We start from the raw sequence: 12089 nt of genomic DNA, 5'->3' as shown, positions 1-12089 counted from the left end.
AGCGGCTGTAATAATGCAACTCCCAGATGACAACAATTTATAAAAACAGCTGTGCATCATTTTCATAATTTTGGGCTTCCTACAAAGATTTCTGCACAGGGTTTTTCTCTTTTTGTCTGTCCAAATGGATGATAAAACTTACCAAGCAACAGAGAGTTACATCAGAAAGGACAGTGAGAAAGAATCTCACAAATCGCTGACAGTACATACATGACACCAAGCAGTCTATACTGAGGATCATTTTAGCCGTCACTGAAATAATATGATGGAACTCATGGAATACATTTTAAAAAATACAAATATATGAACTTTATCATTTATGAGGAATCTGAATAGCAAACTATTTACGAAATTGTCAAATTATCTTTTTACTAAATTCAAAATGTAAGCTGCAGTGAACAGTAAAAGTAATTTGCAGGTTATTTTATTATATGTGCGATAGAAAAAAAAAACCTTCTCAGGTTTGTTTTCATCCATGGAATAATGTGTGACTGAAGAAAATATTGCAGCTCCTATATCTGTGATCTCATCTAGAAAGCCTGAACAGTATATGTCTCTCTTTATAAAAAACTGTAAAGGATGCTTGTTGGTTCTAACAAGACACATATGCAGCCAATCAGTAGTGAGAATCATCAGACTATGAGGGAGCTTAGGGAAGTCTTTTAATTTTTTCATTTTAAAGAACACATATTCAAGTATTCACGTTAATTGAATATGCATTTTTTCTTTTATTATTAAATACTTTATGTTTGTTCTTTACTCGTTTAATGAGACAGTATCTGAAAGGAGTCCCACGTCAGGTTACCTAGTCTACCAAATGGTTAGATGGTGGAAAACTTGACTCGGCGCTGTCTTCTGAGCTAATGCTCTACCTATGTAATGATAGTATTAGGACATGAAAGCCACAAGCAAGCAAATGATTTATCCCCTGCTTCAATTGTATAGGGCTATGAAAATACATTTAATACAAAAAAATCCTACTGCATTTTAGTTAATCCACAATATGCCTTTGGCAGAAGACAATGTGGCAATGCCCTAACATTTTTTTGTAAGTTATCTACATTGTATGACTTTTTGAATTATGACAACTTAGAAACATAGAATTTGACAGATAAGAACCATCCAGTCTGTCCATTTTTCCTCATGTAAGACTCAGGTCTTAATCAGTCCTTGACCTCAAACTCATTAAAAATAAACAAACAACATTTAGAAACTACATTTATGTGCCTGACCTAATTTGACAGATTGCCAGCGATAGAAACAAATGATAAAGATTTACTGTGTCGCCCCCACACAAAACAGTTAAATTGTACAGCGAGCTGGAGTTGATAGAATTGACGTTTTCATGAGAAAAAATGTCATATAGTAGCAATTGAATAATTTTATTAAATACTATCTTGTCATTTTGCATCAGAAAATTAATTAAACTCAATTCATTTTGAGCTTTGTCTAATTTTAGCCTTCTTCAGGAAAAAGAAAAAACTCAGCCTCTGTTAAGCTATGATATGTATGATATTATATCTTATTGTCCTGTAACATTTTCAAGGGAAATATTATAAAAAGCTATTGTAAAACACAAGAATTGAAAATAATGATGGCATGTAAATTAAAGAACAAAATATTGATTAACGTGAATTTCAGAAAATATGGCTTTATGAGGAATCTATGTTGCACTTGTACAGCTAATTATATTTAACTGAAAACTCAAATGAATCTTTAAAATTGTTTTGATATATTGTTGTAATATTTCCTATTGGGTCATGTAGGATTAAACCCCATTTCATTCACTGGGAGCATTGTGGATAACATTTTTTTTATGTATTGAAATCAAAGTTCTAAGTTTGTGTTTTTAATTAATATCCTCCTCCGTTTTGGACCTTTTTTCTCTGCACTTATTTTATTTTTCGAAGTTGGCTGTAGATAACAGATGACCAGGGCCGGCCTTTGGGGTGTGCGACCTGTGCGACCGCACAGGGCGCCACACTCCAGGGGGCGCCGCCGCGGGGTCCGCCGCCGCCGCCGCAGCGCGGTCCGACGCCACTGCCGCCGCGGGGTCCGACGCCCCTGCCGCCGCGGGGTCCGCTGCCGCCAGTATGGGGGCACCCGGCACCCCTCCAGAGACGGACAGTAATGTCCGCCGCTGGAGGAGCAGGCTCGCAAGGGAGCAGTATCGGAGGTCTTTAACAGACCTCCGATACCGCTCCCTTGTGATCCCCGCGGCAACAGCTGCTGTGCGCCGGGGTTTGCTGTCAGATCCCGGCGCACAGCACTGAAGCCGCGCCCACCGGTCTCCGTGCCCTCTGACCCGGAAGAAGAGAAGACAGAAGAACTAAGACGAAGAGCGAAGAGGAGGCAAAGAAACTGAAAGAGGAAAGGTAGGAAAGCATAGAGTGACAGTGAGAGTGGATTGGTGTATATGTGTGGATTAGTATATATGTGTGGTTTGGTATATATGTGTGGTTTGGTATATGTGTGGATTAGTATATATGTGTGGTTTGGTATATATGTGTGGTTTGGTATATGTGTGGATTAGTATATATGTGTGGTTTGGTATATATGTGTGGTTTGGTATATGTGTGGATTAGTATATATGTGTGGTTTGGTATATATGTGTGGATTGGTGTATATGTGTGGATTAGTATATATGTGTGGTTTGGTGTATATGTGTGGTTTGGTTTATATGTGTGGATTGGTGTATGTGTGGATTGGTGTATATGTGTGGTTTGGTGTATATGTGTGGTTTGGTTTATATGTGTGGATTGGTGTATGTGTGGATTGATGTATATGTGTGGTTTGGTGTATATGTGTGGATTGGTATATATGTGTGGATTGGTATATATGTGTGGATTGGTGTATATGTGTGGATTGGTGTATATGTGTGGATTGGTGTATATGTGTGGATTGGTATATATGTGTGGATTGGTGTATATGTGTGGATTGGTATGCGTGTGGATTGGTATGCGTGTGGATTGGTATATATGTGTGGATTGGTGTATACGTGTGGATTGGTGTATACGTGTGGATTGGTATGCGTGTGGATTGGTGTATATGTGTGGATTGGTATATATGTGTGGATTGGTGTATATGTGTGGATTGGTATATGTGTGGATTGGTGTATATGTGTGGATTGGTATGTGTGTGTGGATTGGTGTATATATGTGGATTGGTGTATATGTGTGGATTAGATTGGTGTATATGTGTGGATTGGTATGTGTGTGGATTGGTATATATATGTGTGGACTGGTGTATATGTGTGGATTGGTGTATATGTGTGGATTGGTGTATATGTGTGGATTGGTGTATGTGTGTGGATTGGTGTATATGTGTGGAGTGGATTGGTGTATATGTGTGGACTGGTGTATATGTGTGGATTGGTGTATGTGTATGGATTGGTGTATGTGTGTGTGGATTGGTATATATGTGTGGATTGGTATATATGTGTGGATTGGTGTATATGTGTGGATTGGTATATATGTGTGGATTGGTATATATGTGTGGATTGGTGTATATGTGTGGATTGGTGTATATGTGTGGATTGGTGTATGTGTGTGGATTGGTGTATGTGTGTGGATTGGTGTATGTGTGTGTGGATTGGTATATATGTGTGGATTGGTATATATGTGTGGATTGGTGTATGTGTGTGGATTGGTAAGGGTGTGAGAGTGATGGGTGTTATGCTGTACCATTTCCAATGTATTTTTCATTATATAATTATGCTCTAAAGTACATCATAACTCCCATCACTCTATACTGTTCCATACAGTGGCAGAGCTGGGAGGCAGAGGCCTTGCACCCTCACCGCAGGACTTCTGAAAGGTAAGTGAACTTCAAAGAGGGAGAGGGTAGATAGTTAGGAGGGGGTAGATAGGGAGAATGGAGTGAGACGGGGTACATAGGGCAATCATACTCCTATCATGCCAAGTAGTCTACGAGTACATCCTGGAATCTGCAGGCATGATAAGAATGTGATTGCTGTTAATTATATATATATATATATATATATATATATATATATATATATATATATATATATATATATATAAATATTGTTATTTAATTGTTTTGTTATGTGTTATGGTGTGTGTGTGGGGGGGTCATATTCGGTTTCGGCCAGGTAAATGCTGCACTTTTGGTTTCAGTCCAGAATTCGTTTCGGTGCATCCCTACTACTAAGCCAGACAATGAAGTGGTAGGCCTACACCACATCAATGTTTGGCGCAGTATATAGTGATTGGGGTTTTGTTACAAGTTTTGATTCCTTTCTTTTTTTGGGATGGGGGGGGCGCCAGACGAGTAGTCCGCACAGGGCGCCAGAACACCTAAGGCCGGCTCTGTGCACAGAAATCGTGTGCACATTATTTTCCTGTTACAAAAGAATGTCCACACTTTATTTGCAGTTCTAGATTAAATAATTAACCCATGGAAACATTGCATGTATAGGGCAACTGAAGAACACATAAACCCAAACTTGCAGGTACAGATCAACTGAAAAATCATATGTAAGCTAGCTCAGGATTGGAGGTATAGATCAAATATATAAATGCATGGGAATTCTAACCAGGACTCAACCACTGTGACACAACCGTCCTTCACCTTCCCGGCACTGCACTCCTCTCGATGGCCCCTTTTATAACCTCAGCCACGTGCTTTGCAGTTCGCCATCTGCTGGTCACTCCACCAGAACTGCAGGTGAGTCGGTGACACAGCAGCAATTAAAGTAATCCTCGGAGGGGTTACACTTAATAAAATTACACCATAAAACTTACTACACTCACCCCCAGAAATCTAAGTCAAATAAATAAAATGTTTATTACTCTACAGTAAACCATTAACCCTTGGCAAAATGTTAGCTATAGCTGCATTCATGGTTAGCCTTATCAATATTTCTAACAAAAAAATATAGTAGTAAACATATATTAGTTTTATTGCAGGTGCTAGTTGAGGACAAATAAACAATATATTGAAGATTCTTCAATAAATAGGTATTTTATTATGAGATAATGAGGTTGTGTATTGAAACCAACTTGTAGCGTTAGACATGATTGAATTAATAATAAATTGTTTTCTACTTTTCTCAAAACCTCCTACACGAATGCTGATGCCGGCACAAATAATGCTGATATTTCATATATCCGCTTGTTGACATCAAGGTGCTTGCTCTGTATCTAATTACTGAAACATTGCATGTGTGATGACGCAAACATCATGAGGGTAATCAGCTTTAGTGTGAATGGGAAAGGGCAGCTCCTCTTCATTGATTGATGCCAGACAAGCCCCCTGCCGGCGACCAAAAGAGTCACTCTTACGGATTCTCGTATTAACCCCTGCTATACTACGGAAGACTTAAGATAGGCTAGAAAACCGGCACAAAACTAAGAGAAAAATGGATGCAAAGAATGTATATGAATATTTGCCCAAAACGAACACGGGAACTGGGAATATTCGTAGAATATGAAGACTTCATCAGCACCCAAGTCTAGTTAAATCAGTCTTTGGTCAGGTCCCATATTGGGGAAAGTTTATGTCTGTCCCATGCCTGTTTAAATTCCCTCACTGTATTTGCCTCCACCACTTCTGCTGGCAGACTGTTCCATTTATCGACTACCCTCTAAAATTAGAACTTCCTTACATTACATCTAAACCTCTGACCCTCTTGTTTTAGATCATGACCTCTTGTTCTAACATTGCTCCTCCTTTCAAATCAGCTTGCCTCCTGTACTTTGTTAAATCCCTTTAAGTATTAAAATGTTTCTATTGCACACATCCCCTCTCTTCTTTTCTAAGATCTCTACGTATTAAGGTTTGTCCTTGCATGAGGGAGAAATGGGCAGGCTAGATAGGCCAAACGATTCTTATCTGTTGTAAAATTATGTGTTTCTTTTGCTCTGATTGTAGCCCCCCCCCCCACGAAGGAGCGGGGGAGAGATCATTCATCTCCTTCTAACTGGCCCAAGGTTAAGGGAGCCTAAGCTTTGTTTCTATAGACCTTTGTTTCAGTGTGCGTGGGCTATTGATTCTGAGCGCCAGAATATGATGTCATATGTCATGAAGCCATGCACACCCATGGGGACCACAAGCGTAGAAAGCAAAGAAGAGAATGGGAAGATACAGGGAGAGAGAAGAGAGATATGATAAGCGTGTCTATGTAAGGGCAAGTGAGCATATGTAAGGACAAGGATGAATATGTGCGTGTATAAGGACAAGTGTGTATGTGTGTATCTTGATAGTCTATCTATTACTACTTCGATTGTTGGCTTAAAGGGAATAAAATTAATCATTTGATCACATTTTTAACCTAGGAGTTATTTAGTATTGTTTTAAATTAAAAAAAATTATACTGTCATTCAGGAAGTCCAGTAAAATTGTCCAGTAAGAACCATGTCCATGCCTATTCCTGGTCTTGCTGCTCAAGTGCTGACAGCACCTAGGGGGATCACATGCCATTCTTCATATATGGGGGAGTTGTTAAAAAAATCAGCCCTGTGTGTCAAATGTTCTAAGTATACCTCTCACCATTGACTTATCTACTCAGCAATTTTAACATCTACTGAAATATCTTTATCAGTCTTCTATGAGGGACATAGAAGACCGTCTGGTATATTTTAATTACCCAATCAAAAGAAACCAGTTAGATCAGTTTCACAAAATATCTCAGCAACAAACATTTATTTCCATTAGCATAGCTTCCCAGTTTACAGACATAGGACTTACTAGTCTATAGTTGGCAGAGACTTCCCGAAAACCATTTTAGTAGATCAGTACTACATTTGCAAGCTTCCAATCTTCTGAAACTACTCCTGTCCAGGCCCATACTGGCCATAGGTCAAACTGGGAAAATACCTGGTGGGCTGTGATGAGTAGCCCCCCACTTACCTTTATGGCCAGTGATGCTGCCAATACAATGCTTTAGTGTGTGGCTACCTGCTGGATGTGTGTGGTCTTATATGCTGCAAAAGCAAACAGTGAAGTATAGCTTGTAGCTACGTGTATCCAACATGTAGGTACATATGTCCTTTATCTGCTTCTAGTTCTACAGTGCCCACACCAATTTTCACCTCCCTGTCTGTTCCTGTCAATAGCGACTGGTTAACTAATTGGGCCCATTGGGCCTATCTGGTTTTGCGTATGGTATTTGAACATGGATTTTTTTTTCAAAGCATTTTCTCCTTCAATGTTTGTCACCTTCGTAGTTATATTGTAGCACTGAGGTGTTGATGGGAAATAATTTTGCAACTGGCAAAGGTGGACTGCATCTTGACAGTATTTAATGAACACCAGAATTACAAGTGTATAGTTTCTGAGTCAACTCTGCTTGCACCTTTGTTAGTAAACCCAGCTGTTTCTATTTTTTTTTTTTTTTTTTTTTTATTTCAAATGTTTATTTAAGATTTTTTTAAGCAAAATAAGGGATAACAGAAGAGAAATAAGGAAGGGGGACATGCCATAATTCATAAATACAAATATTTTTCAGCAGCAGTATCAATACTTATTATCAAACAAGCAATTATGTCTAATAATCTAGCAAAGAAAACAAAAAAGAAAAAGAAAAAAAAAAAAAAAAAAAGAGAAAGAGAAAGAAGCCGGGGGTGTTATAATTATTGTAGGTATGCTTAAACATTATTTAGTTTTGAAATCCAGTCCTCATAAATTACTACTCTTCTAAGGTGAGTCTGACTAACCCATCCTAGCCCTTTTTCCATTTGTAGTTGGTATAATAATTGTTTCTTCAGTTGCGACCATTGAAAGAAATGATTATGTTTCCAAAACCTGGCAATCAAAATTTTAGCTGCCGAAAAAGAGTGTATTAATAAAATTTTATTATCAATTGAAAGAGGGGATGGAAATAGATGAAGAAGAGCAACATCAGGGGACTTACCGTATTGGCTCGGATATAGGCCGCCCCCGTATATAGGCCGCACCCTAAAAGTTTGGTGCTTTTTTAAAGAAAAAGTTTTTTTTCTTTAAAAAAGCACCAAAAAAAACATGCTGCCACTCTGTCTCCCCCCCCCGAGATATGCTGCCACTGTCCCCCCCCGAGATATGCTGCCACTGTCCTCCTCCCCCCCGAGATATGCTGCCACTGTCCCCCCCCGAGATACGCTGCCGCTGTCCTCCCTCCCCGAGATACGCTGCCGCTGTCCTCCCTCCCCGCGATAAGCTGCCGCTGTCCTCCCTCCCCGCGATACGCTGCCGCTGTCCTCCCTCCCCGCGATACGCTGCCGCTGTCCTCCCTCCCCGCGATACGCTGCCGCTGTCCTCCTCTGCCCCCCCTCCTCGACTTACCGGAGCAGACTCCCGGGTGTCTTGCGGGGCCGGCGAGGGACATCTACGCAATACGCGTATGCAACTTCCGGTACCGATACCGGAAGTTGCATGCGCGTATTGCGTAGATGTCTCCCGCCGGCCCCGCAAGACACCCGGGAGTCTGCTCCGGTAAGTCGGGGGTGGGCAGAGGTAAAACGCTTAGATAACCTCCCGTGCCGGCACCCCCCCCGTGGGAAGTGCTGGCAGGGGAGGCTGTCTGAGCGTATCGGGGAGTAGGATACGGGTCCCCTGCACCGCTGCGGGGGATCTGTATCTTAACCCCGCTGCCTGCCCGGCGCCCGGGACTGCATGTCCCGGGTGGCGGGCGCTAGACCCCGAATATAGGCCGCACCCCCACTTTAAAAACTTAAAGTGGGGGAAAAAAGTGCGGCCTATATTCGAGCCAATACGGTATTTATCTTATCTACTGCCAATTTTGTAAGAAGATCAAAGACCATGTCCCACAGCTGACTGACCACCCCACATGACCACCATATATGTATGTAATCGCCTTTTTCCCTATTGCATCTCCAACATATCTCTGATGCTCCAGGGAACATTAGGCATAACTTAGACGGAATCCAATACCAGTAATTTAGAACTTTAAAATAATTTTCTCTAATTGAAATAGAATGTATAATATTATGAGTTAAAGATATTGCATTTTGCCAATTTTTCTTTGTAATCTGTGTCCGTGTCGCTTTAGACCATTTAGAAATGGTGTTAGAGTGGTCTACTCCGTCTATCTTTTCTATTACCTCATGTATCTTTGTCAAAATTTTCTTGGATTCTTTTCGGTTGAAAATGTGGCCTAATTTTGAATGAATGTTTGCATCATTGTTATAAAGTGCATATCTAAGGAAATTTTTTATCCTTAAATAGGGAAAAACTTCTGTAGATGGTAAACAGAATTGGTCGACTAATTGATCATATGGTTTTACAAGATTATCAATCAGAATATCCTTAAGATTTTCAATGCCCGACCTTTTCCATTTTAACAGAGATATATCTGCTAAATTAAGTTCTACAATATCTAGCTGCGCTGTATCCAGAATTTTGTCTTTAAGCCCCAGTTTTTTCTTGATTTTAAACCATTCCTTTATGGTATCTTTAATTATAATATTATTTATTGTGTGGGTCTTTATCTTAAACTTAGATTGAAATTCCCACACACAAGATGATAAATTCCTAATTCCAGAAAGGTGTTGCTCGATCTTAAACCATGGTTGGTTCCTATTAGATTCTAATTGTAAATTGTATATATGTATTACCATACATGCCTCGTATGCGCGCACAATCCTAGGATAGCTCAAACCCCCTTTATTCATTTTTTGTGATAGGAGTTTAATTCCCAATCTTGATTTTCTACCGTTGTTAATAAATCCATTAAAAGAGGTTTGTATCAAACTCAGCCATGGGGCTGGCATTTTTAGAGGAAAATGTCTGAAGATGTAAGTCCATTTAGGTAGAATATAAGAATTTATTACATTTATTCTGCCAACCCATGATAATATATTATTTTTCCAATTTTTCAGCAGGTAATTGGTCTCTTGAAAACAGGAGAGAAAGTTTCTTTCCATCATATCCTGTACTTTCGCTGTTATTTTGAGACCTAAATAAGTGAACTCTTGTACTACGCCTTTAAGTTTAAATTCCTGTAGTATTGATTGTTTAATTTGAGCACAAGTATTTATGAAAAGAATTTCTGATTTTCCTATATTAAGTTTATAATTGGAAATTTCTGAATATTTATTTATAATTATCATTAGTTCTCTAATAGACTTTGATGGATTTTCTATTGTAAGGAGAACATCATCTGCATATAGGCACATTTTTAATTCTTCTTGTCCTAATGTAATGCCTTTAATTTTTTCATTTTCCCTTATTATAATTGCTAGAATCTCCATGGTTAATATATACAACATTGGGGATAATGGACATCCCTGTCGTGTTCCATTATTAATGTGAAACCATTCAGATTTAATATCATGTGCTACAATCCTAGCCGTAGGGTTTGAATATAAGGCCTTTATTGATGACAGGAAATTGCCCCCCATTCCATATGACTGCAAGGTCTGGAACATAAAGTTCCAATTAATACGATCGAACGCTTTTTCTGCGTCTAGCGCTAACAAACAGATCTGTCTTTTTTCAACATTAGCAAGATCTATAGTATCGATTATGCGTCTAATATTGTTATAGGCAAGTCTATTGGGGACAAATCCTATTTGATCAGGATGTATTAATAAAGAAATTACTTGCTTCAGTCTCTCTGCTAGAATTCCTGCGAATAGTTTCATATCTTCATTGATAAGTGAAATCGGCCTATAATTAATTATCTCTTCTGGTGTTTTATTTTGTTTTAGTATGGGTATGATATTGGCTCTTAGCAATTCTTCTGGAGCATGGCCTTTATCCATTAATTCATTGAATAAAGCAGTTAAGTATGTAACAGTCTCACAGTTGAATTTTTTATAGAAAAGGCCACTAAATCCATCCGGGCCTGGGCTTTTGCCGTTTTTAATCTTATGTATAATCTTTAACACTTCAGATTCTTCTATAGGTTTATTTAATTGAGACAGTTGGACCTCATTCAATTTAGGTATGGGCAGAGTTTTTAAATATTTTATAATTTCCTCCTGTTGGGTTTTATTATTTATATTATATAAGGAGGCGTAATATTGATTAAATGCCCGTCCTATACTTTCTGGAGAAGTACATATGCTGTTATTTTCAATAATTTTATAGATACGGTTTTTAGCTTGTTTTTTCTTAAGCCTATTGGTTAGCGATTTATCCACTCTGTTATTCTTAAAATACCACTGTTGTTTTAATTTTTCTAGATTTGTACTAATCTTATTGAATTCCAAGTCTCTTATTTTTCTTTTTAATTGCTGGATCTTAGTAGATCTAAATTTTGTTGGGGATATTTTATTCAGTTTAGTGAGGTCATATAGATTTATATAGAGAGTAGGTAACTCTGGACCTCTTTTTCTATTTTCTATTTTTCCAATTTTGATTAAATATCCTCGAATAACACTTTTAAAAGCACACCAGAGAGTTACACGAGATATCGATTCATCATCATTCTCCTGAAAATAGAGTTTGATTAGTTTCCGTAGGGATTCTACATGTTGATGCTTATCTAGTATCATATTATTTATTCTCCAATCTCGTGGGACTTTCTTGGAATAGTTAGATAATGTCTCACAGATAATAGCGTTATGATCTGACCATATTATATCTTTAATCAAGATTTTTTTTATTTTGTTCACTAGGGAGCAATTTCCTAACATCAGATCTATGCGCGCATACGAGGCATGAGGCGCGGAAAAATGGGTAAATTCGTTGGCAGTTGGGTTAAACACTCTCCAGGTGTCATATAGATCACATCAGTATCTTGATATAAAATTTCATATTTTATGTCAGTAGAAATAATTATAGCGACACCTCTCTTTTTTTTATATTGTAAAGAGGAAGCAATTGTATATGATATATTTTTACTTTTTAAAGGAACATTACAAGAATTAGACCAATGCGTTTCTTGTAGGAAACATATATCGATTTTTTCCTTTTTTATTAATTTGAGTAATAAAGATCTTTTTTGAGGACTGTTCAACCCTTGAGCATTTAACGAGATAAAACGTACCATATTTTTCGTTTTGAAAATTTAAACCCCCGGCTAAAGAAAAGTAGACAGTACAAAAAAAAAGAAAGAAAGCAGAAGAAACGAAAAAAGTAATAAAAATGGAAGAGGACAGAATATGTCCTATTACCTAAGCCAA

The sequence above is a fragment of the Spea bombifrons genome, chromosome 4, assembly GCF_027358695.1.
Source record: "Spea bombifrons isolate aSpeBom1 chromosome 4, aSpeBom1.2.pri, whole genome shotgun sequence".
Classification (NCBI taxonomy): domain Eukaryota; kingdom Metazoa; phylum Chordata; class Amphibia; order Anura; family Pelobatidae; genus Spea; species Spea bombifrons.
The sequence above is the reverse complement of the archived record's forward strand: the minus strand, read 5'-3'. Positions refer to the sequence as shown.